General features: G+C 46.2%; 1 long non-coding RNA gene across 1 annotated transcript; it reads right to left on the bottom strand.

Annotated features, from left to right (window-relative positions):
• Positions 1-531: 531 nt before the first annotated feature.
• Positions 532-16,854, bottom strand: LOC143671597 (uncharacterized). Its single transcript, XR_013169609.1, has 3 exons — positions 16,754-16,854; positions 15,796-15,950; positions 532-1,042 (listed from the first exon to the last, which is right to left on the bottom strand). It is a non-coding gene; the product is annotated as an uncharacterized LOC143671597 (long non-coding RNA).
• Between the last annotated feature and the right edge of the window lie 9,734 nt (positions 16,855-26,588).

The raw sequence follows: 26,588 nt of genomic DNA, 5'->3' as shown, positions 1-26,588 counted from the left end.
GTCACACCCACCTACCCTACTCAGGCCTGTACTGTGAGTATTGGGTAAAACACAAGCCAGCAAATAAAAGGTTAACCCCCCTGGCCCAAAGAGAAAATTCAGGATCCTGCCCTGGGCTCGGCCTGTCTTTGGTTGTGATAGCTGTGTCCGAGTCATGACAGTTGTTAAATATTTTGCACACCATCCCTGATTCTAGCCCCTTGCCCAATCCCTATCGCCCCTCTCCTAGTCTTTCAGCACACTCACCTCCCAGGGAAGGAGGGACACATGCCTGGCTTTGCCTTCCCACTTCCAAGCAGCAAACAAGAAAACAACAGACAGCCGGGAACTTGTTTTCCCAAAGCCCCGCCACCATCTATCTCTCCATTTTTCCTCCCATTGGAAAGAAGCGCATTGTCTGATCCCAAGATGCCCGTCTGTGAGGCTGCATGGTTCCTAAGTGGGCTAGCTCTGAGCAGCGTGGTTACGGTGCCTCTCCCCTTACAGACCACGTCAACATCTCAACCCCCTACTTACCGCCACTCTCTATTTTTTCTCAGGTTTGGCATCCTTCCAATCCCACAGGAATTCAGCTGATAGATGAATTCATACTCAAAGGTTATTGACTTAATTTGTCACCCCATCCAGGAGCTATTTGCACTGAAAAGAGATCCACACAGGGGAGAGGGCCATGCTTACGTTCAAAGAATGACTTTCTAATGGTGGAGTGTCAGGCAGTGTGGCTTTGGGGTACCACCCTTCAGATCACCTCAAAGGTGGCCCCTTCTCTCAGTAAATTTCTGCTGCAGGGATTTTCCAGCTTTAGCAGGCACCGAATGACCCAGAGGGCCTGTGAGAATTTGCAGATTCCTGGACCCCAGAGATTTGCTTGAGTAGGTCTGAATGGGGCTGAGGAATCGCATTTTGCTCTGCTCATCGCTTTCTGATGCCAGTGGTCTAGGGACCATGTTTAGAAAGAAACTTCGGCACGTAGGAACAACAACAACCCAGGGCGTTTAAGAGGAGGCAGCAGGAACTCCCGAGTTCTCCCCTCCTTTAGTAACTGCAAGAGAAAAAAAAATATGCCCAGGTTGAAACAGATTGCACAGAAAACACTTGGGATCTGCAAGGGAATGGGGGCTGCCGGGCCTCGTACAGCGCCCCCTGTTGGCACTGCTGGCCCTCTGTTAGGCAACCACCTTGGTTCGCCTTCTAAATTTCCTTCCCTGTTGTTATTCCTCTCTAGATTTAGAAACAGCCTTTCTTCTTTCGGCTTCATGGGAGAGAACAGTCTTCGGCTCTGGCACCAGCGTGGATGCCCGCGGCAGCCCTTTCCTCGGCCTTGGAGGATATTTCTTTCCCCAGAAAGAAGTGAGGACCTTTCACCCTCCCCCTTCATTATCACCACGGGCAATCTAATTACAGTCTTGTCTTAAAAGAGGAACTCATTTACAATAGAGACTTCTTCCTTATAAAAATGAAACATCTTGAACTATGTTTTTATGACCATAAAAAAAACTATGGTTTTTTTTATTTTTATAAAAGGAAATTAATTAATTTCCTAGCACACAGGAAAGACTCGTGAGGTCTTGCCGGTTGTATACGGAAAGGATGTGCTCTCTATCGCTCTTACTCTCTCCCTCTCTCTTTCCCTCTCTGGGCCTCCTGCTGTGTGACAGTGAAATGCTAAAATGATTTTGGCAGGAGAATATTCTCAAAGGCTGTTTTTATTTCAGCGGCAGAAGAGTATCTCAGAACGCAGGCTGCACCTCTGCCCTGTGGGGCTGTTTCTAATTGCAGGAGGTGAGCTGCAGAAATCCTTCCCCAGCCGGGTGGGGAGAAAGCGGAGAGAAACCTAAGAAAGATAATCTTGTCTGCCACACTCAGCGCTCACCACTTAAAGGAATTAACTTGTCGGAATAAAATATTTCTATGGGTGCAGAAAACTATGCATTAGAATAATGAGGCTGACCCCTTCCTTACCCATTGCAATCACTGGGGTTTGTTTCTTCCCGCTCTAATCACTACATGCTATCTTCCTCCTTGCTTACACCTCTGAAGGCAAGACTGGCTGTGAATACTTTAGATTACCACCTTCTCATTTTCAGTGTGAAATAATTGCCCAAGGATGGAAACTGACAAATAATGTGGATTTCGGAAAGCAGCCCACTCGTTATTTAGGGTAGCCAAAGTAAAAGGGAGACAGTTGGATCTGGTCTCATCAACTTCTATCCTCGCGCTCACCCCTTAAGGAAAAGACTCCTGCTTTCACAGACCTGGACTGATTTGAAAATTTAGACAGTTGGTGTTATGGATTGGATCATGTCCCCCCAAAAGATATGTTCAATCAACTAGTTCCACCCCCTATCCCGTATTACGTACATCCCCTTTCAACATAAAATATTTAGAATGGGCATAGCCCAAATACCCCTAAAGAGTGGGAGAAAGATCAAAGGTGACACTGGAGTTATACAGAGAGGGTAGGATTTGGGGGATAAATATGAGTGCTGGATCATTATGTTGATATTTCTTTTAGACTCCAGTACTTTAGTGCAGCTAGAAGTAAAAACCTAAAATTGTGGAATTGTAACCCATACCAAACTCTGAAATCTGTTCTACAACTAATTGTTGCGATGTGCTTTGAAATTTATTGTTTTTTTGTATATATGATATTTTTCACAAAAAAGAAAAAAAAGAGAAGGAGGAATAACACAGAGAAGATGGGATTTAACAAATGAGTATGACTGCTGAATCATAATATTGATATTTCTTTTGGTCTCCAGTGTCTTGGAGTAACGAGGAGAAAAAATTAAAAACTGTGGAACAGTAACCCACACCAAAGTTTAAAATCTGTTCTATGACTACTTGTTAAAATGTACTTGGAAATTTATTGCTTTTTTGTGTATGTGTTATATTTCACAATTAAAAAAAAAAGATATGTTCAAGTTCTAAGCCCCAGATCCTGCAACTGTGGCCCTATTTGGAAATAGGGTCTTTGAAGATGTGGTTGGTTAAAATGAAGGCAGATGGAATTAAGGTGAACTCTAATCCCCTATAACTGGTATCCTTATAAGAAGAGGGAAATTTGGACCCAAGGGCAGACACAGGGGAGAAGGCCATGTGACCCTGGAGGCAGAGATGGAAGTGGTGCAGCTGCAAGCCAAGGGACACCAAGGATTGTCAGCAAACCACCAGAAGGTGGAGGAGGCAAGGCAGGACTCTCCCACAGGTTTCAGGGGGAGCCTGGCCTGGCTGACATCTGGATTTTGGACTTCTGGCCTCCAGAACCATGAAACAACAAATCTCTGTCACTTGAAGCCATCCTGTTTGTGGTACTTTGTTATGGCAGTCTGGAAAACTAATACAGCTGGGATATCGATATGCTTAATTAGAAATCTACAGGACACAGCAGCATAAGGGTCTGAGGTTCTGGGGCTAAGCCTCATGGGTTTGACAGTTGGCGCCACCACTAACCAGCTGTGTGGCTTTGGGCAAATCGTTTGACTTCCCTGTGCCTCAGTATTTTTATCCACAAAAATGGGGTCATGAAACTATTTTGTGGGATTAGGAGATTTTGATGCATTAGTACATGTAGCTTGCTTAGAACAATGATCGAAACACTCAATACATATCAGATATTATTTATGTCCTTTGAAAAGAAACAAGGGATGCCTTCTCTCCCTTCTTTGGAAATCTTTATTAAGCATTGTGCTTGGATATAAGGAAAAGTAATCAAGGAAAAGTAATCCTTGCCCTGAAGGAGCTTATAGTTTAGTGCATGTGCCAGACATGTAGGCAACTTACCATAATGTAGGGCAGATTTAAATAAATACTGGGCAAGAATAATAGTAACATGGCATAGGGGGCATATGAGGAGACGCGCTTAGCTGGAGTGGAAGATTCTGGAAGGCATCATGAAGGTGGTGGCATCTGAGCTGGACTTAGATAGGATAAATGGTCTTTGTAAGGAGAAAATAAAAGAAAGATGTTCCAGGCTGTGGGAGAACCAGAAACAGAGGCAGGTGCAGGAGAGGGTACAGGACACCTTTAGAGAAAGGCGAGGTTGCCTGTGACTTTGATACAAAGAAGTGGAGAGGAGGCTGGGTCTGGAAAGGCAGTTTCAGGCCTGATCTGTCCTGCAGCATTCTAGCATCCTGATTTTTTTAATTATCAAGTTAAAAGAAATGGAAATGATATTGGAGTGTTAAATCCTCCCTGAATTTTTTCCCTGAAAGAGTTTGAAGAAAATTCTTAGGGATGAGCAAAGTCCTATAGTTACCAACTACCATTTAGCAGCAAGAGCCCCCTGCCCCCAGTTCTGTCCATACAGGTCATTTATTACACCCGGAGAAATCTTTGTAGTCACCACAAAAGTGCAGCTACCTCTGGGGTAGGATGCAGCTGCTATTTAACTGTCATTTAACATGACAATCGAGTGTCCTATTAGAGCTAAAATTTAATTGTGAAGATGGGTACCATATTTAACTACAATCCTGGGGGGAATTTAGGTTGACAGGCTGTAATTACCTAAACTGGAACCTGGCCAGGACACACCTACTCTTTGCCAAAAGAGCTATGGGGGTTTTAACCACCGCAGACCTACAGAAGCTGATATTTCTGTAAGGTGGGAAAGTGACACTTGCAGCCCCACAGCGCCCCCTAACAAAGCTCTGGGCAAGTGCAGGCTCTCCAGGGAGAGGGCCTTTTCTGACCTTTCCCAAAACCTCTCTCTGACTGCACCTGACTCCAATCCATCAGGGGTTATCAGAAACTTTCCATTTAAGGTTGTCTGGCTGTGGGTCCTGCCGTCAGGTTCTTGCTGGTTCTTATCTGTGTCTGTCTGTCTGTTTGGCCTTCTCTGTGTGTCTCTCCCCAGGTCCTGCCGTTTCTCTCTTATCATGAAGGAAGTGCTTGTCCTGATAAAATAATTACCCACGGGAGCCCAGTGGTTCTGATTAGCAGCTGCTGTTTCTACATAGAGATCAATTAGAGGCATCTTTTTACTGGGGAAGTGGTATGGTCGAGCCAATTTACTAAAAATCCCATTAGGATTCTTACTGCAAAATGCATTGTACTTTGGTCTTCCAAAGCGGTTGCTATCAGAAAAAAATGAAAATCGGGTCCAAGAGGAGATGGAAATGTGGCTTGCTGATGTCACTGAAGGGTTAAAAGGGAGACAGTTCTGGGCAGCAAGCAGCAGTGTGAATAAATGTGGTCTTAATTTAAGGTTATGGATTTTAAAAAGCCTTGTTTTTTGTCTTCAGAAGACTTTGCTTTCATATCAGTTAAAAAATAATTTAGACAGAAAATAAATGTTGGAGCAAACTCAAATTATTATGTGCATTTAAAACAAACCTGTGTTTTCTGCCGCAGACATAGTATATGAATAATAATATTAATAATGATCACTATAATTTGTTAACTGATGATCTTTTTCCTCAGACCTTCCAGGCTGTTGGTTCCTGGCCCTGCTATTTAAGTCAGCCGACACGGGCATCACAAGGGGAGCTTATGATAACAGCTCTTACCCCCTCTGCCGGCTGAAAAGGCAGAAAAGCCCAGGGTTCTAGTCCCAGCTCCGCCTCAAATAGCTGTGTGATCTTGGCCAGGTAGCTTAACATCTCTGGGCAACTGTCATATAATGGAATGGTCTCTAAGGAGAATCAGAGACCTGGGCCCTGGTAAGAATTGTTTGTTTGTTTGTTTTTCTCCTTTTATTATGATAAAAGTTCTGAAAAAAGAAGCAGACTGAAAAGGTAACTTCACCAAGGGAGATATCAGATAAGACGCAGCAGGAAGTTAAATTAAGACTAATTTTTTTTAAAGTGTTGGGTTTTATTTCTACCTAATTTCTAAGGACACACACACACACATACTCACACACACATGCATACACATGCACACGCAGGTATACTTTGGTCAGGGAGAAATTCACTTGAAATGCTCACTTCTCCAATTCTCTGAAAGATTGTCACAGCTCTAAAAAAGCCAATGAAAACATCAGATTATTAATATCTGCTTAATTCCTCTAATAATAAAATACTGACCAGATATTACCAATATGACAATAATATATAAGGTTGAGCCATGCGAAATTGCCATTTCTATAGGCAAAAAGAGTTGAACAATCTGAAATTTCATATGGTCCAAACTAATATTTTATATATATGTATAAATATGTGGTATATATATATATATAAGGTATATATGTGTATATATATATGTATCTTCTGATATATAATAACAGCAAGAAGAAAATTACCCAGAGAACTGTGATTCTTCTATGTTCTTATTTCTCTAGCGAATGTTTTTCTCAAGGAAAGATAGGTAGACCCTTCATATTTCCACCCTAATACTTAAAATAGGACAACATAGGACTCATACCCAAAAGACACTGTGGAATACCAGGCTGCATTCCTAAAAATGAGGGCAGGCACTGATTTGATCTCTTTTGGGGGGGTGGGGGGTGGGGTAGGGAGATGTATAGTCCAGGAATCGAACCCACGTCTCCTGTATGGCAGGCGCCTGATATGCTCTCATAAGAATATATCCAGAAGTTGGCACGCAAAAAGATTGTTCAGAGGCGCTAGTGGGACTCTAGGCTAAGTAACTGCCTTGCAGAACTGAGCCTTCACAAAAGATGGATGGGCGCTAATGGCACTTCTTTGCACAGCTTCACTCTGAGGTTTAAAATGGTAATTTGTGTCCCTGGGGAGAGATGCATTTTTTCATTAAGAATTTAGAATAATTCGTTGGCAATTATTTTTCCTTCGTGACTTTGAAAAATAAAAATGCGACTATTACATCCAGTAATGATTTGGGGTGCAGCTAATGTGACAGAACTTCCCAGGATATTTTCAAAAGAAAAAAGGTGAGGCTGCTAGTGTTAGGACAGCTTCCATGAAGAAAGGGGCATGGATTTCAAAATGACTAATGAAAGAATGATTCCAAATATGAACAAATTTATCACTGCTTAGATTTTTCATTTCCTTATTTTTATTTATGTATTTGCATATTTATTTGTTGCTTCTTCCATCTCTGAAAAACAGCTATAATAACCGGACCAAGTACTCTCTAAAATATATTTTCGATAGAAATAACTATAAATTTTCAAGGTAAAAAAATTTATAAAATATAGAAAAGTATAAAAGAAGAAAATTAAAAATCATCTGTAATCTCATCATTCAAAAATTATCATTTCAGAGCACTTTCTCATAGAGATTTTTCTACACACACATACACAAATTTTTAAAATGCTTAAAAATCAAATGTAAAAAATGCTCAAAAATAAGATTATTCTATATCTCCTGTTTCCAAACTTCTTTATTCATTAAATGATATCAACATGTCGTGGACATCTTTCCATATCAATAGATATGAATCTATTTATCTTCTTAAAATAGCTGCATAGTATTCCACTGTTTGCTTAACCAATCAGTTATTGAAGCACATTTAGGTTATTTACAATTGTGCTTTTATAAATGGCACTGAGATGACCAGATGTGTTTATATAACACACTCACAGACACACACACTTGTACTTGTTTGATTATTCCTTAGGCTTCATCCTAGAGGAGGAATCTGTGGGTCAAAGGACAAGGTTTTTGTTAATATTGCCAAATTGCTCTCCAGAAAGGCCCTACATATTTACAATCCTGTGAATGGCAAATGAAATGCCCTTTTCTCCTCATGTTCCTTGGGTTTGATCAATGTGGCTAATCTTTGCCAATATGAGAAACGAAAGGGATTATACAGTGCTGTTTCATTTGGAGTCTCTGATTACCAGTAAGACTGACCTTTTTTGGTTTTCATATATAGTTGATCTATAGTTCTTCTTTTGTGAATTGCCTACTTATACTTTTTGTCCATTTTTCTATTTGGGTAGTCCTCACTTTCATATTGATCATAAGAGTACTTTATATATTAAGGATACTCTCCTTTCAATTGTCATTTGTGTATGAGCTGGTTTGAAAGTGTTGTGTACCCTAGAAAAGTCATGTTCTTTAATCCTAATTCAATATTGTAAGGTGGAAACTTCTGATTAGATTGTCTCCGTGGAGAGGGAGGTAGGAGTAACTTTTGGATTAGATTGCTCCATGGAGATGTGACACAGCCAATTATGAGTATGGCCTTTGATTAGATGGAGATGTGACTCTGCCCAATCGAGGTCGGTCTTGATTAATTTACTGAAGTCCTTTAAACAGGGAGACATTTTGGAGAAAACACAGTTGTTTCAGATCGACAGAGAGAGCAGGCACTAGAAATGGACGTTTGGGGATGCCGAGCCCAGCAAACATCGCCACGTGCCTTTCCATGAGACGCTAAGCAAGCCAGAACTCAGAGTTGTGTCCAGAAGGAGCTAAGTGAAGGCCCACAGACTCTTAGGAAACCACTGGCAACAGAAGGTGGAAGCAACAGAACTGGGAACAAGGACCAGCAGATACCAGCTATGCGCCTTCCATGTGACAGACATCAGCCTTTCTTGAGTCAAGGTATCTTTCTCTGGATGCCTTAGCTAGGGCATTTTATGGCCTTAAGAACGGTAAATGTTTAATTTAATAAATTCCCTTTTTAAAAGCCATTCCATGTCTGGTAAACTGCATTATGGCAACTTTAACAAACCGAAACAATGTAAAAAATATTTTTCTCATTTGTGCTTTTATGCTGTTTCTGAGATTTTTATTCTTTTGTTTCTGAGAGCAGGCATACCAAAGTTGCAGGCATACCAAAGTTTTGTGACATTTTCATGTCGTAAAGTAGCTAATCTTTTTCTTAGGGTTTCACCTTCAGGGTCACTCTAGAAAGGAAGTATATTCATCTGCATTTTAGGTTTCTGGCTTTATTGGGGTACACTACAATTACAGCTCTCTTTTCCCTCCAAGTCTCATATTTCTCATTACTTCCAGGAGGTTCTGGAATGAAAGCAGAAGGGATCTTGGAAACCAGAGCAGGGGAAACATGACTATTAATAGTAACACTTGACATTTCTGTTTTCAGTATGCTGTCAGATCACTAATTAGTCCCCATCCTTAGCATAGCCCCAGGGGTCACCCTGACTGCCCTTCATTCACCCTATAGGGGACTGAGGCACAGCAATGAGAAAGCTCTGTGCATTCCATTTGGTAGGCACCACTCTAGCCCTCCAGGACTTAAATCCAGGCTCCCATCTCCCCATCCTGTGCTTAAATCAAGGCGAGACAATTTCCTCCATGTAGGCTGACAGATTACCAGGATGCGATTAGACCATTGGAATGACTTCTCGTGGACAAAACACCACTGCTGTCCCTTACCCCTCTCCAGACAAAGGAAACTATATAACACATAGGACAGTTTGCAACCTGGGGTTTTCTGACTTGGGCTTGGACTTAAACCACAGAAGGGATTGTACTGCTATTTACCCCACTGTTGATTTTTGCCAATCAGGGTATCTACTGCGAGAGTTAGGGAGGGCAAAGCAAAAAGACGGAAATGAATGGAAGGGAAAAGGCTTCTAACTTGGTGACTGAGGTGCATCAGAGTGTGACTTCAGGCTGCTGCACATGTAACTGGTTTATACCACAAAAGTTGAGTTGACCAGGCTTGCCCCTTGTGCCAGGCACTGGGCTAGTAGTAGGGGAAAACAATGATGCTTTGCAGCTGCCATGTAATCTAATTTGGGCTATTATGGAGGCAGTGTAGTGCTCTACAGCAGCACAAAGGAGTAGCTTCCTGGAGGGTGTGGCCTCTCTGCTGAGATTCAATGGATGCACAGGAGTTAGGGGAAAGGGACATCTGTGAGTGTGAGGAAGATGAAGGCAACACATAGAGGTTATAAAACCGGTAGAGTAGAGCGGGCCATGATCGCTCAGCAGGCAGGGTTCTCACGTGCCATACTGGAGACACAGATTTGATTCCCTGTGCCTGCCATGCAAAAAAAAACAAAAAATAAGAAGAAACCAGTGGAGTAGGGGGCATGCCAGGAGAGTCAGAGTCAGAAAAGATAAAGACCTATAGCAGTGCTTCTCAAACGACCTGTGGGGAAGGATCAGTATCCTCCCCTCACCCCCAATTTGTCACAGACCAATACTTTCGTAAAACGCAATGAAGAGGAATAACTAGAAAAATAAAAAGACATACCAAATACAAACCCCTTTATTATTATTATTATTATTATTAGATTCAGAAGACAAAAATTATGCTGCCAAATAGCTATAACAGTTTCTATTCCTCTCAGTTTCTGTACTGGTCTTGTTGCAGACCACTAATAGTTTTTGTCTACTGGTACCAGTTCACAAACCAGGCTTTTTGAATAACGCTGAGCTAAGCATTCTGGGAAGGAGATGAGATCCGAAGTGTCAAACATTGCCAAGGTGTTAAGTAAAATGAGATCTGGTAAGCGTCCTTTGAATGTAACAACAAATACATAGTAGCAAGGGGTAGTTTCAATGCAATGGTTGAGACAGAAGCCAGACCAAGTGAGTTGAGTTGTTCCTCAGCATTCACAGCTACTAAAACTTGTGGAAGTGAACGTAAATTAAACCATAAAACGTGTGTGATTTATACTAACATCATCCTTGTTTACACAAAACAGTTAACAAAAAATCTATGTAGCAACATGGACTATGGACAGATAGTATCTGAATAAAATGTAGCGTATGGTATAGGAGGCCAGCGGTCTAGACTGTGGAGTGAAGTCAGGTAATCATAAGCTGTGTGACCTTGGGCAAATCATTCATACTCTCTGGACCTGTTTCCTTCTCTGCCAAATTGGAGGTGAGGGTGGGCAAGGTCTTTTTTTTTTCAGTTATAGCAAAGTTTCTTTTTTTACTATTTTATTTATTTTATATATTTTTGGGAAATCTTCACACACATACAGTCCTTCCATAGTATATAATCGATGGCTCACAATATCACACAGTCGTGCATTCATCACCATGATCATTTATAGAACATTTGTATGACTACAGAAAAAGAAATAAAAAGAAAAAAGAAAAAACTCATACATTCCATACCCCTTACCCCTCCCTCGCATTGACCACTACTAGCATTTCAATCTACCCAATTTCTTTACCCTTTATCCTCCCCTATTATTTATTTATTTATCCTTATTTTTTTTTACTCATCTGTCCACACCCTGTATAAAAGGAGCATCAGACACAAGGTTTGCACAATCACGTGGTCACACTGTTGGGCAAGGTCTTTTCTCTACACTTCCAATTTTTGCACTCTATGATTTTAACTTTAAGTAATCACTATAAATATCAAGTCTTCTCCAAGTGACCTAATTTATTCAAGGTACCTAAGTTCTTCGGAATCTGTCTGTGCATCTTCAAGAGTTTACCCATTGCCTGCAGGCAGGTGTGAGCAAGCACCTCTTCACTTGGTGTGCTGGTTTGAAAGGATATATGGACCTTAGAAAAGCCATGTTTTAATCAAAACCCCATTTCATAAAGGTAGAATAATCCCCATTCAATACTGTATGTTTGAAACTGTAATCAGATCATCTCCCTAGATGATGTGATTTAGTCAAGAGTGGTTGTTAAACTGGATTAGGTGACAACATGTCTCCACCCATTTGGGTGGGTCTTGATTGGTTTATTGGAGTCCTATAAAAGAGGGAACATTTTGGAGACTAGGAGATTCAGAGAGAGCAAAGCAGAATGACATAGCCATGAGAAGCAGAGTTCACCAGCCAGTGGCCTTTGGAGATGAAGAAGGAAAATGCCTCCCAGGGAGCTGCATGAAACAGGAAGCCAGGAGAAAAAAGTTAGCAGATGACACCGTGTTCGCCATGTGCCCTTCCAGATGAGAGAGAAACAGTGAACTTCATCGGCCTTCTTGAATGAAGGCTTCTTTCCCTGGATGTCTTAGATTGGACATTTCTATAGACTTGCTTTAATTGGGACATTTTCTCAGCCTTAGAACTGTAAACTAGCAACTTATTAAATTCCCCTTTTTAAAAGCCATTCCATTTCTGTTATATTGCATTCCGGCAGCTAGCAAACTAGAATTCTTGGTTACAACATGTAAGATAAACTTGCCCTTCCCTCCCCTCCCCCAAACATTTAGGAACTAGAGACCTGCCCATTCCATGATTACCCTGCAGTTAAAAACGACAGGTTCAACCTGAGACTTAGGGATAAAAACCCAAATGGCTCTCAGAAACATCCAGGGGTGCTGAGAATTCAGCTTCAGCACTACGAGGTGGCCTTGGACCTCCCCTGATTTCTCTACTAGATGTCTGCAAGAGAGCCATGTTCCTGCTGAATTAGGGGAAAGATGATGGAAATCACGGATCCTGTGACCTCCTGCTGGAAACTGAGTGTTCTATGGGAGGCTGCCAGGGGCCTCTGGAGTTTAACGAAGCCGAGTTCACAGTCGGGTTTTGCCCTGGAAACTCATCAAGCCAGGGCTCTGCATGATAAAACCCTACACTACGATGGCGTTGAGAGAGAACCCACTATATGGTCCAGCTGGAGGGATGAAGAAGGGATCAGAAGGTGTCCTTGAGCCGGACTGGGCTTTGAGAAGTCCAAAAGAGAAGGCTGTGGGGGAATGGGGGGAGAAGAACAAAATTAAAGCTGTGGAACAAGCTGTGGAGAAAAGGGGGTAGACTCCAGAGTGGGGTGACTTTTCCTTTCCTGCTTGAATCCCTCTGAAGCATCAGGGATTCTGGGTTGGATCCTTGGTCCTTGCCCTTGTCCTTTCTCTAGTTAATTGACCTGTCCTGTCTTTACGGTCCCTGATATCAGTGTCCAAATCCAAGTGTTGCAGGTGGCTGCAGTTCTCTCTCGCATCCATGATGTAGGATCTTTGCACATTACTTCAAGCTGTATTGAACTTACTAGGGCTGTCCGTTGCATTTCCTTCCAGGCTGACTTAGCAGAGGCACTGTGTGGTTATAAGCAGAGAGACACACACACACATGCTTTATTCAGTCAGAGCAGAAGAGAAGCAACTCAGTGGGGCCCAGGTAAACAAGGAATTGCCACCTGCTCCCCACAGAGCGGCTCCCTATCTATGGGCAGGATTGAAAGAAGCAGGGGCGATTTTCTGTGAGTGCCCTTGTAGCTGCACGGGGCTTGCTGCCCATTAGCGAAACGGGAACAAGCCATTTGGGCGGTTGTGACCAGATCTGGCTAAAGAAGGGCCCAGCTGTTGCTCTTTCCTCTCTTCAGCTCTCAGTCACCGGGACATGGACTCATTACGGCTGTGATGGTTGCTGATGACATTAATGCACTGCGCTGCTTCTCCATCGCACGTGCCATCTGCTCCCATCAGCCCTGTGGGCTAAGTGGTAGGTAATTGTTTCCCATCGGTAGTCCATTTTCTCATATAAAGCATGCGAAATTCAAAAATAAACATCCACTCCAGGCCAGTACAGAGCTGGGGGCAGCCACCCCATCTCCTGTGAGTAGAGGGTGAGGCTGCTTTCCCCCATAATTCAAGTCAGAGGGCAATTTGATTCATTAGCAGTGGCTCTGGGGGAGGAGGAGGTTCAGGGAGAGAGCAGTGACCAAAAAAAAAAAAAAGAGAGAGAGAGAGAGAGAGAGAGAGAAAGAGAAAATCCCTCGGAGTCCTTATAAACCAGCAGGGTCAGAGCAAAAGGGAAGGGGAGAGAGGGAGAGAGAAATTGGCTCCTGTAGTTTTCAGCTGTGGGAAACGAAGCCTGTACTCCACAGCCTCAGCTTCCTCTTCATTAGCTATGGCTAGAACTGACTCACCAACGACCACAGACAGGTTGCAGGCGAGAATTGAAAATTCAGGATTCCAGGAGCACAGGGCAGGGCTCAAAAAGTGGGCAAGCAGAGAGGGCAGGATGGGGTTGATCCCGAAGAAGAACTGGAGGCCCAGCTCACGAAGATTTTGATGGAAGAGAAACATGATTGAGCTACATTTTCCCAGACTCCCAAGATGCCAGATAGGGCTTGTTTGTTTGGTGAAGGAAATAGCATCCTGCAGTTCACTTTTAAGCCGTTGTCTCTTAAGAACTGCCACAGCATCCTCAGTTTGATCTTCATCTTCCCTCAGAGCTAATCTCCACGCACATCCATCATTTATTCCACAAATATTTATGGGACGTGCACCCGGGGAGGTTGCTAGGGAACTTCCGGAGCTGGACAGGCCTAGCTTTGCCATTTGCTAGTAAATGATTCTGAGCAAATCCGTAACCACTCCCACCCACACCCCCGAACTGAGATTTCCTGGTACCTTCTCACATCTCCCTTTGTCCTTGGGGTCCCAGCCTGGTGCCTGCTGCCCTTGTCTGTTGGCTCAGGCCTTGATTTCATGCCTCCTGTGCTCAGTTGCTGGTCTCTACATCCGGGACCTGCCCCATCCCTCAGCAGGCAAGGCCTGGGCTTTCCTCCCAAGGCCCCATCCCCGGCAGCTCAGCTTGACTGGAGGGGGTCGCGCTCCAGCTGCCTTCCTGCCAGCCCAATGCTATTCACGTCAGGTGAAGGAGATTCCTTAACACCAGGCTTGCTCCAATCACAGCCGGTCCCGCTAATTGATTCATGTTATTTTATTTTCTGTACTGGTGGTTAGGGCCTCAAGCAATTTTATGCAAATTTATGAACCTTATGCAAATGAGGGCATCCCTAGACTAATTGCACACAAAATGGAAGCTTTGTGGGCACCTCCCCCATTCAAGTGTGCCCTGACTCCTTCTCATCCCTTAAATGACTCGCAAACTTCCCCCATCCCCACATTTCCTGGAGATCAGCAGCTTTCCCCTCCCTCCCCACCCGTGGGGTTCTCTGGGCCATTTTGGAACGTTCGAGGAACAACAGCAGCCCGGTTCGCAAGGGCTGGTGCTGCCTGATTTCTCCAGAAACCGTAGCCTTGGGGGCTACCCCAGCTTATTTTTACTTTAAGTTATTTGAATTCCACACAGCTCCCTTTTTAATCCACCCAAGAGAGGTAAGACCAGCCCGGGGCAGCCTGGAACCTGTGCGAGGTTCAAAGAGCTGACCTGATGTGGCCGCTTTGGGGAGGGGTGGGACCATGTGCACCACCCCCCACCTTCAGAGGACCCAGCCCCCCGCCTTAGATCCATTCTTGGTCTTAGCTCACTGACTAACCCTCAGGAAGCTGCTCTCCTAGGGCAGTTTCTGTAAAAGCAGAGCCTGCCAGTGGGATTTAGGTGCAAGTGACCTGCTGAGGGATGGCTCTCAAGCGAGGAGGGAGTGAGGGAAGTAGCTTCTCCAGTGCAGGGGAGAAGCTCGGCAGAGAGGTGGGTTTGGCTGAAGTCTCCCTTCAGCCTGATCCTGCAAGGAACTCTGGAGCATGAGGGTACCACAGAGTTGCCCACCTTGGGGCAAGAGAGTGAGTTTTTCTATCCTCCACCCCCACCTTGCTAAGTACCCCTCAGGAGCCGGGGCAGGGTGGGATAACCTCCCAAACACTGTGGGTCAAGGAGTTCCCTTTGGGAACAGGTCAACCAACACACAGGAGCTGGGGAATGGGCACAGCAGCCCAGCTGGCGTACGAACAGCATCTCCTACAGGTGTTCTATGAAATGCTGGGTCCCTACTCTTGAGACGAAGGCCTTTACATTTCTTTTGCCTGTTTAACTTAGTTTAACTTTAACATCCCTGTAAAGCTAAAGCAGGCACTGAAATCATCCCCATTTTCTAAATGCAGTAACTACTGCTTCTAAGGTCACATGGGGAGCAAAACGCCTGGACAGAAGAGGGATTTAAATCCGGCCTGACCAGCTCTAAAATCTGTGCTCCTTGCATTAGACAGATACCTTCCCAGGCTGAAGATTCAGTGGCCTCCGACTGAGCCTTAAATCAGAAAAATGAGGCCTTAAGCGAGTGTTTGGGGACTTACCTTGGGTCCCAGGTGCCCCGGGGACTCACTGACCCTCCTGCTAACCTGTCCAGCCCCGCAGTGTGCCAGGATGTTTGGCTCCAGCCACTCCTGTCTCAGCTTCAGAACTCTTCTTACATGATCGTTTTCTCAGCAACCTCTTTTATTTATTCTCCCTTTGGAGAATGGTTATTTGGTTACAAAATTGCTCATAGAAATGCGGGTGTTTCTGCATGGGGGTCGGGGTGGGGGAAACACTGAAATCATAGGGACAAGAAGCAGAGTCAAAGTTTTCTCATCCTGGCCTTTTCCCCTCGGCCCTTCTGTCCCATTTTTCCTCTCCCCACTCCAACCTTTCCCCCCGGACTTCTTCACTGTCCCTCTCCTCCCCCTTCCCTTTTCCCCCCTCTAGGCCCCCTTCCCTCTGCCTTCAGTTTTCCTTCCCCCTTCTCCCCTTCATCTCCCTTTCTTTCCTTCAGCTTGCCCTCCCCCCTCTCTCCCCTCACGCTTCTGTCTTGTCCTCCTTCCCCTTCCTTCCTCTTTTTCCCCTTTTATTCTCTTCCCCCTCCCTTCCTCCTTTTCTCTTCCCTCTCCCCTTCCTTTCCACATCTCCCATTCCTCTCCTCCCCCCTCCTTCTCTTACCTCCCTTTTTCCTTCCTTCCCCCCGTTTCCACCCCCATCAACCTACCTCCCCCATCCTTCCGTTCCCTTTCCTATTCCATTCCTTCCTTCCCAGTCTCCTTCATCCCCTCCTCCTCCACCCCTGGCTCCTAGAGGGCTGCCACTCCCGCCCCTGATGACACTAGGTCTGTCCCCACCAGCCCAGCTCGGATTAGCGGGCGCTCTCCCTGCAGCTGCGGAGAGGACTGCATCTCGTCTCGCGCGCAGCAGCGTTTCTGGACTGCGCCCCCCTCCTCCCCCGCCCCCCCAGACCTCCACCAGCTCAGACAGGTGGGCGGGAAGGGTGGCCTGGCTCACCCGCTGAGTGAGCACGCCGGCTCTTGGCAGGAAGGGGGAGCGGGGAGTGAGGGGGCCAGGGAGGTGGTGTCTGGATCCACCTTGCCGTGGCAGCCTCGCTCCCGGGAGGGGGAAGGACCGGGAGCCCGGCCGGAGACAAGGGCGGGTGGAGGGGATTGTTTCATCATGACTCGTGGGCACAGCCTGCCCCCAGGCAGCCAAAGAATGAATGGCTAAGCGAGAGACGCGCTGCCGCGGCAAGCAGGGGCACCAAAACCAAAAGGCCGGAGCCTGGCGAGGCCGCCAGAAGCGAAAAGTAAACCGTGGTGCCAGGTCCCCGCGTGTGGGCCCCACACTTCCTGTCCTTCTAACAGACAGCAGGGCCCAGCATTCCTCCTGCACCCTTCCCCTCCATTAGGCCTCTGACACCCACTGGCCCTTCCCAGGAGAGAACTCTTCACTCAGCAGCGTCCCCTCTGCCCTGGCTCCTGGATCTTCTAAATTACTGGGCCTCAGTCTTTCTTCCTGTCTCCCTTCTTTCCATGGGAACCCTCCCAACCCCATTTTTAAAATTTTATTCTTCTAGTTCTATGAACATCTGCTCGGACAGATTCAGTGATTATCTCTAAGAAGACCTTACACCTCTGGAGTTCTTATAGTTTAAATTCTGTCAAGGGAATTTGCTAATATAATTCCTGCAGGTAGCCCCTCCCGAGGCCACTAATCCCATTTTATGGATAGGGAATATGAGACTCTGAGGGGATCAGGGCTTCATGCGCTGGTGCACCAGGCCTCTTAGGACTGTCATGTAAAGATGTTCAGGTTGTGCACTGCACAAGAGCTCTACATTCACTATTCAAACGGGAGAGATAGGCTCACATATGAGAGTACATAGATAGGCATGGAGATGTTCAGTTTCCAGGCCAAGTCCTGAAGCCATGAGGGAGAGCCCCCTTTCCCTCCTACCAGGCACATGGGGACTTTCACATACTCCCGAGAACATGCAGACAGGACACAAGCAGAATCTTGAAAAGCTTGTGCACGTTTCTGCTCGCCTTCTTGTAAGAATCCGCTTCCCCACTCTTGCTGTTCTGGCTTGGCCATGAGAACATACCCAGGTAGCCTTCTGGAGAATGAGAAAAGTGAAGCAGAACTGATTTGGCTCAGGTGTTCCAGCCATGGCCTTGGACATCTGAGAGCTCTGCCTAAATCATCAGATCCTCCTAGCTGACACACAGCTGACCACTGGTATAGAGTGAGCCTTGCCAAGCCCAGCTCAGATCAGTAGAACCATACAGCGGACCCAAAGCTGTGTGAGAAATAACATTAAGTCGTTGTTTTAAGCCACTGCCTTTTGGGGTGGTTTGTTACACAGTAATATTTAACTGATACAGGTAGGAGGAAAATGCTTTGCTAGAAGAGACAGAAGGGCTGGAAGTCTCACTTTCAGCAACAGCTCACTGTAAAAGTAGGGTCAGAGAGATAATGAGGAATCCCAGTGTATGGCTTGCTTAGTGCTTTCCAGCTTACAGGATGTGCCTTCACAAACACGCCCATTTGATTCTTAAAATACACTGAGGGAATAGGGTAAGCAGCTATTTTATACCCATTTGGCAAATGAGAACGCTGAGACTTAGACAAGTTGCCTGACTTGCTAGGGATCAGTAACTAATAAGGGATGCAGCCAGGACTGCAGCCAGGCTTTTTGTCAGCTCTGGTCCCCCACTGTTGGCATTACCCCATGCTGGGAAGAGGATTAGTGGGAACGGGGCTCTAAGAGAGCTGCTGCTGCTCTGCAGCCAGGGAGGTGGAGGAGAGGGGCAGATGGGAAAGCTCCAGTCTGAGCATGCCCAGTGGGGAGAGGAGGAAAGGAAGTGGGCCTCAACTGAGGATACAGATCTCCTGGTGAAGTAGGGAGAGCAAGGGCTCTGCTGGGAAGAGTGTGCTAGATCTGCGGGCTCCTTAGGACTTATTCTTAGGCCAGATCAGGCCTCCCGTGAGGCAGCAATTGCCCACCAGGCTATAGTTGACCCACCCTCTTGCTGAGTATTTCCCCATGCAGGGCAATTGGCCAAGGACCATGATCATAATCTCACTAGCCAACATTGCTACAGCACTTAGTATTGTGCTAAATTCCCCCATTTCACAGATGAGAAAACCGAGGCACATTGAGATAAAGTCATATAGGTAGCAAGCGATAGAGCCAAGACTCAAATGTGAGAGTCCAGAATTCGGGTCCTTAACCGTGACACTGATTGCCTCTTCCTGCTGAGTGCCTTGTTGTTTGAGATGCCCATGAAAGCTGACTGGGTGGGTGAAAGGACCACTTTCTTGAGTCAGCGGCAGCCATGGGATGCAGCTCATTTTCCTTGGGGCAGTGGCCGCAAGGCTAGAAGTTTCTCTCTAACCTTTCCATACATAAGCGGGCTGTGTGCCTTGTGTTCATGTGTCTCACGTCCTGCATGGTGAGAGAGACGTCTTTTTCTGGCCACCCCTCAAACCATCTGCACCCATTTTCCCCAGGAATGGAAGAAAAATGTGCATTTCTTCTCTCCCTGGGACTTGCTTGGGAGCCCTCCACCGTCACTGCATTAACCTTCTGTGATGCCAAGGCCTCCGAATGATGTTCTCACACAGCCCCTTGCAGCCCTTCCATTCCTGTGGGTGACACTTACCTACAACCACTGCCTCCCGTTCTGCCATTGCCCCAGTGTCTGCACAACTGGAAAGAGTCATGAGGGGAAGAGTTTCCCTATAAAGGAAGGATTTGCATTGCCATCACGTCCTTCATGGGCCCCTATGAATGGGGTCAAGAATGGATACGGTCCAAGATCCCTTCTAATTTAGATAGCAGTGACAATAGCAGGCATTTTTTTGAGTCCTTCCTCTATACCAGGCTCGTTACAAACCCTAGTACTCATCCTCCCAGGATGTCTAAAAGGCAAGGATCCTTGTTCCCACTTTAGAGATGGGAAAACTGAGACTCAGTGAGGGTAAGTGAGCTCCTGGACCTAGGTGACAAAAGAGGTTAGCCTGACCCCCAAACCTCTACTTTTCCCACACCATATCTTCCTGCGAGGGGTCATGGGGGGACGTGACGTCTGCTTCCCTAGCATCTTCCACCCCACTCCTCAGCCCTCGGCAGAAGCACCTTCTAAGAGTCCTCTTCACTGCTCCTCCCTACCATCTCCTGATCCCTCTCCTTCCTTCCTTTTTCCTAAATTTCTAACTCCACTTCCACCCACCCTGGTTAAAGACCAAAGGAGGAGCAATTGGGTTGGCAGAGGGCATCATTTCCTCCTAAGTTTTGCCAAGCTTTGCCAAGCTTCCTGCCAAATTCTGACTCAATTACCATTATCTCAGTTGCAATAGAATCAAAATCTAAAAGCAGATGCATCACAAAGCTGAGGACACAGCTAGACCAGGTGTGTGAGTGAGCATGCGCGTATGAGTGCACATGTGTACTTGTGTGAGTGTGCATGCACAAGTTTGCATGTGTGTGAGACTGAGCGTGAGCATGTGTGTGAATGGGCATGTACAAGTGTGCGTGTGCATGAGTGTCCGGGTGTAGGCGTGTGACTGCACACTCGGCAATCTTTATAATAGGACACCGGTTGATGCAGGCAGCAGAGTGGACTTTTGTAGGCTAGGAAAGGGGTTTCCCTTTAAGCTCATTCCTGGCTACCTCCTGCCTTAGTGGTGATAGATGTGGCTGAAGGCTGAATCAGAGAGCTGGATGGCTGTGGGAGCACATACCTCAGCTTCAGGGAGCCCATTTTCTTTTCCTGCCGCTGTGAGAGCTGAGAAGTGAGGCTCTGTGTTGCCCTTGCAGTGCAGGTGTATTTAATCTGCTTGATGTGTCAGAAAGGGGGCCAGACTGAGAAGGAAGGCAAGGATCGGGAGGGCTTCTGGAGGCAGAAACCCAGTGGTGGTTGTGGGTAGTAGGACGGAGGGGTAGGACGAGTTTGGCCTAAGAGTAATGGGGAAGGCCAGGCTTCCCCACTCTCGCCCCGAGGCAGACTGCCTTTGACTTTGGGACCTTGGGGAAAGAGCAAGAAGGGGTGTATTGAAAGGACAGGAAGGGGCAGCTCGGGCTCTAAATGAAGGCACCCCCTGGGCAAGCCCTGGTGTTCCTGTTCAGGTGCTCTCCCTTCAAATTACCTCCCAGCTGATTGCCTCAGCATCAAGCAGATCAGATCCTAGGAGAACTCAGCTTGCATACGAGCTGGTTCCCTAAGGCTTTAGGAAACCTTTCTTTGTGGTCTAACCTGCCCACCCCACTGCCTCAGCCCACCGGGTAGGAGCAGCCCTCATGGGTCTGAGCGCACAGGCTGCATTCTCACTGTGAAACAACTGCTGACTGCAGCGCAAGCAGGGGTCAGCCTCTTTCTCCTGCTGGAGTGCTGAGGAATTAGGTTCAAGGCCACACCAATCTCGTTCACAGCACAGTTATGTGCTAAGGCAGGCAGCTTCTGAGAGGTAACCCATCAGCAACCGGTAAAGTGACTCTCTCGGATGCAAAGTCTCGGGTTCCGCAAACACGTGCTGCCTAAAGTCGTACACGGAGACCTAATCCCCGAGACGTGCGTCTCCATCTCTTTGCCTTTGCTCTGCTTTGGTACAAACACTGGAGTCATTAGGGAAAGTCTAATAAGACGACCGGGTGCCCTCCCCGTGTCCTGTTGTAAGGGAGAGACGAAAGCCAGGGCATCTATACTTGAGATTTCTGATGGCTCACCAGGAATTGGAGCTCTTCTGGAGCTTCCCACAGCTGAATTTCTGGGTGGCCTTTGTCACACCCTCTTTTGACCTGTGTTGTCATGTTTTGCCAGAAGGAAAGCGTTTGCTGCTGCAGTTCCTAGTTTTCTTTTAGGTAGCACACTTCCTCGGTCCCCATTTGTAGGAAAGCTGAGGGATGGAGTAGAGTCTAGCCGAAATGAAAATGCTACCTGTATCCTCCCCTTCTCATCCTGGACGTTGTTCCTCCCCAAGGGCCTGCTTCCTTTAGGCCCCTTCGGATTCCAGCTTCGGGGAGGATTTATAATGAAATCCAAATGATATCAAGGGAATCCAGGGTGAATGAGGCTGCTCCTTGTCCCTCCTTTCTCTGGAGGCGGGCTGCGGATTTGACATCTTATTTTTGTAATATTTGTATTGACAGATCTTCACCCACAAACATTCCGTACATGGTGGTACAATCAGTGACTTACAATATCATCACATAGTTGTGTATTCATCACCACGACCATTTTTTTTAGAACATTTGCATCACTCCTGAAAAAGAAATAAAAAGAAAAAAGAAAAAAAATTCATACATACCATACCCCTTACCTCTCCCACTTATTGACCACTAATATTTCATCTACCCAATTTATTTTACCCCTTATCCCCCTATTATTTATTTATTTATTATTCATATTTTTTTATTCATCTGTCCAATACCCTGGATAAAAGGAGCATCAGACTCAGGGTTTTCACAGTCCCACAGTCACATTGTGAAAGTTCTATCTTTATACAATCATCTTCAAGAATTAAGGCTGCTGGAACACAGCTCAACACTGTCAGGTACTTCCTCACTAGCCATTCCAATGCACCATAAACTAAAAAAGGAGATCTATATAATGCATAAGAAAAACCTCCAGGATAACCTCTTGACTCTGTTTGAAATCCCCCCACCACTGAAACTTTATTTTGTCCCATTTCTCTCTTCCCCCTTTTGGTCAAGAAGGCTTTCTCAGTCCCATGATGCCCAGACTTGAGATCTTAACCATCTGCAAGCATTGTCTTGAAAACCAAGCTAAATAAGACAGAGTAGATACAGGCTGGGATGGGAGCAGGAAACTCCTTTGGGTTCATTAAAACCCAGTGGTTGCAATTCCTTAGCTAAAAGAGAACAGGAGTAAGGAGCTTATGATACAACCAGAATGCCTGTGTCCTCTTGAGGCCCACCTCTGCTTTGCACACAAGGAAACCTGGAGCCATTCCAGCTGTCATTTCTGGATTTAAGCTCAGCACACTAAGAAGGAGGGGGAAGTGTTTCTTCATCACTGGCTCTTCTGACTGAGAATGCCGTTTTGTTTTTCAGCCTCATCTCTTATTTTGCCACTGGAGGCATTTAGAGCATCTCTGGGCTCTCTTAAGCTGGCAGAATGCAGATTGGTTACTGCACAGAGCTGCACTGGCAGTAGCTACAAAAAGCCTCGTGCCCTTTGACCCGTGGGCCAGCCGCACTTGCTGTCTGCCCAGGGAAGGGCAGGGTCCCTGTCCACTGCCAGGTTCGGCCAGGCCAGGCCACCCAGCCGGCCACGTGCTGACCTGCTTCCCAGAGTAAAACAGCGCTGCAGAACTCTGGCCTCCAATCTGCGTGATTCCAGCAAGATGCCATTTCCATATTCTCTGGCAATAACTAATTAGCGATTATAAAGCTCTTTGAAATATGAAGTCCTGCATGATAATATCTGTAATGAGCCTGATTCTTTCCCTCCTGCATGAGGAGGGAGTAAATTTTACACCCGCGAAGGGGAGTTGGGAGGGAAGGCAGCTTCCTTTCCCTGACCCACATCCGAGTCCTGGGCTGATCAAGCGGTCCCAGGGAGTGGCTTGAGCCCTAGTGGCAGGGTCTGGGGAAACAGCACACTGGCAAAGCAGGCACTTTGAAGCCCCTCTCTCAATCTTCTTCCTTGCCTCCTCCCACCCCCCACCCCCGCCCCCAATCAGCTGCTTACCAGCTCCTGATTTACCCTCCCCTGGGTGGGGGGAAGGAGGGAGTGTGGGGATGATGGATGGAAATGGGAGAAGGAAAAGGTGGCGTTAGGGTGAGGCGAATGAGTTGGGCTTGTGGTATTCTTAATGTGATTTAGAATTTCATATTAATATATCACCGCAGAAAAAAATTAATGAGAAACGTGAAGAAAATAGGATAATGAATATGATAATATATGGGGAGTGCTTTGGGCTTCTTGGAACAAAGGTGCAAGGAATTATTGCTGTGATTTTCTCACGGTGCATATATATTTTTATTAAACGCTAAAAAAAAAAAATGCCAGTAGATGCACTTCTTTGTAAGGTATTAACTCCCCGCAGAGAAGCCGGTCTTCAATTAGTTCCGGGAGCCTCAGCCCACCTCTTGGCTGTTTTCTCTTCATTCTTCTGGAGAGTTCCAACTTCAGGGGAATGGAGAGTAGATTAGAACACTCAGTACTGGTTTTCTCCCAAAGTGTCTGAAGCACACGTGTCAGGAGAGATGAGATGGCTTAAGTGAATGGGGTTCGCAGGGGCGGGGTATGAAGCTGGGGGTTGCATGAAAAAGAGAGCTAGAAGTCAGGGTCTTCAGACAGACAGATGGAAACTTGTCATAGCTGGAGGGAAAATGCAACTTGTGTTCAGTCTACTGGCCTCTCTCCCCGACCTCACGGTTCTCTCAAACCAGACTTCTTTAGAGGATTTAAGTGGGTTATATATAAGTTCCCAGTTGGAAAGGAATTTTTGGAGCCACCTTACCAAGGGACCACAGAGACCAGAACCGAGATGAGAATGACAATCTCAGTTTACTTGCTGTTTCCCTTGACCAGAGGTTCTCAAAGTGTGGTTCCTGGGCACCATCGGAAGCTTGTTAGAAATGCACACTCCCAGGCCCCACCCCTAGACCCACTGACTCAGATGCTTTGGGAGCGGGGGCCCAGTAATCTTTGTTCCAACAAGTCCTCTAGGAGATTCAAGTAGGAGAATTGCTGTGCTGGAATAAGAATGAAAAAAAAAAAGAGAGGCTGTCCTTGGCAACCAGACAAAAGCTAAGTGGGTAATGAAAAGGTCTAAGATACTGAAGGTCACAGGTTGGGTTTCCCAGGAAGCAGACTCTGCAGGAGAGTTTAGCATGTGGGATGTTTATTAGGGAGTGCCCTTTGGATCAATGCTTATGGAAGGGAGGGCAGGAAGCAAGATTGGGCAAAAGGAGAAGTTGAAGCCTCAATGAAGGGCCCAGAACAACCTAAAGTGACCCCATATGGAGCTCTGGAGCTGGAATGTCCCTCAGCATTGCACTAAGTTGAGACAGGATAGCCAAACCCGTGCCCCTGTAAGGCAGTAGAGGCACACCCTGAAGGGGCTGGCAGCTGCTGACCATGCTCCCACAGCTGGGCAATGTGTTCTTCCTTGAAGGGGGACCTGGGTGGCACATCACAGCACCCACCACCCTGCTCTATATCATTTTAATTACTGCAGGTAAACAGGAAGTCAGAATGAGCCCTCATCCTCACCCCCTCCCCACTTCTATCGGCACACTTCTGCTGCTTAAAATCACACAGAAGAGGCCTTGTAACCAGCCAGCATCCAACAGAGAAGTTGCTGCGTCCAGTGATGAGGAGTGCAGCTTGGGACAGAGCGCCACGTATCTCCCTCTCGGCTCTGCTGTTCATCAGCTGGGTGATCTTGGCCAAATTTCTCTCTGCCTGTCTCTCAGTAGAGTTTGCTATGAGTATTAGAGGTGGTGGTTCTATAAAGGACATAGAAAATTATAAATGCCTTCAGTAGATATTTATTGAGGGCCTAGTATACATAAGGCTGGGACCCTATCCTTGCCCTCATGGAGTTGAGAGGTTAATGGGAGAATCAGATATTCAATACACACACACACACACACACACACACACACACACACACACATAACTACAAAATACAGTATTACAGAGGAACAGAAGAGGATGCTGCCAAAGAAATACAAAGCGGGGGTGATGGGGGAGGAAGCTTCTCTCCAGAGGTGACAATAAAGTGCATTTCATGCAGAGGGAAGAGCAAGTGCAAAGGACCTGAGGTAGGAAGGACTTTGGCTGTTTAAGGAATGTTACTGGACAGGGTAGGATGCAGAGCCCTGGAGGTTGTGCTAAGGAGTTTAGAATTCATATGCACAGTGAAGTGGGAAGCCAAGAGTTAAGATGCAAAGTAAGTTTCCTGTATTTCATTTCAATGGCCAGCTTTTGTGTCTGTCATACTAAAAGACACACATTGGATCTCTCCGCAGATTCCTCGATGCCATCTCACAACCTGCCTGGACTCATTCATCTGGGCACAGACTATATTTCCTAGCCTCCACTACAATCATGTGTGGCCACATGATTAAGTTCTTGCTAATGGGAAATCAATGGAAGTGTCTTGTCACAGTTTCTGGAAGTTTGCCTTAAAGCTGATTGTACTCTTTCATTCTTGCTAGCTCTTTAGCCCTTCCTCTATTCTGCTGCCTGGAACACAGATGTGATGGCTGGAGTTCCAGTTGCTATACTGTGCTCTGAGGACTAAGGGATGGTGAAGCAGTGGGCTGGAATGAGCTTGGGTCGCAGAGGGACCTTGTGTTGCACAGCTACCCATCCATCCTTTGGCTTGCCACATACATTTTTAAAAAGAAATAAACCTCTATCCTATTGCATCACTACTATTTTGGGATCTCTGTTATTCACAACCAATCCTAATCCTGATACAAGGTGCATATTTTTACCTATGGCATGTCATTTAGATCTGGCACAGTCCTGGTTGTAATTAAGTTCTAAATGACTGATACCAAAGCAAGTGTCACGGGAGATGTCAAAAGAGATGCCCGAGGTCTAGGAGAACAAAGAATGCATAATAGGTAGACACCTGAGGGGCAGAGGTAATGGGGAGGACTTCCATCTAGGGAGATGGAGATGGGTGATTGTTTGCAGGGGTGTAGTGTGAGTTGTGTAGAGGGAGAGAGTAAGGACATGTGCCTGGTTGAGACAGAAAAGATTATGTGGGTACAATGCTCCAGATAAATGTGGAGAAATCATCACAGCTATAATGTGGCAGACCTGCACAACCAGCCTGCTTCCTGTGGAGTGCCGCCAAG

This window comes from Tamandua tetradactyla, chromosome X (assembly GCF_023851605.1).
Source record: "Tamandua tetradactyla isolate mTamTet1 chromosome X, mTamTet1.pri, whole genome shotgun sequence".
NCBI lineage: Eukaryota > Metazoa > Chordata > Mammalia > Pilosa > Myrmecophagidae > Tamandua > Tamandua tetradactyla.
This window is presented reverse-complemented; position numbering and strand designations above follow the sequence as displayed.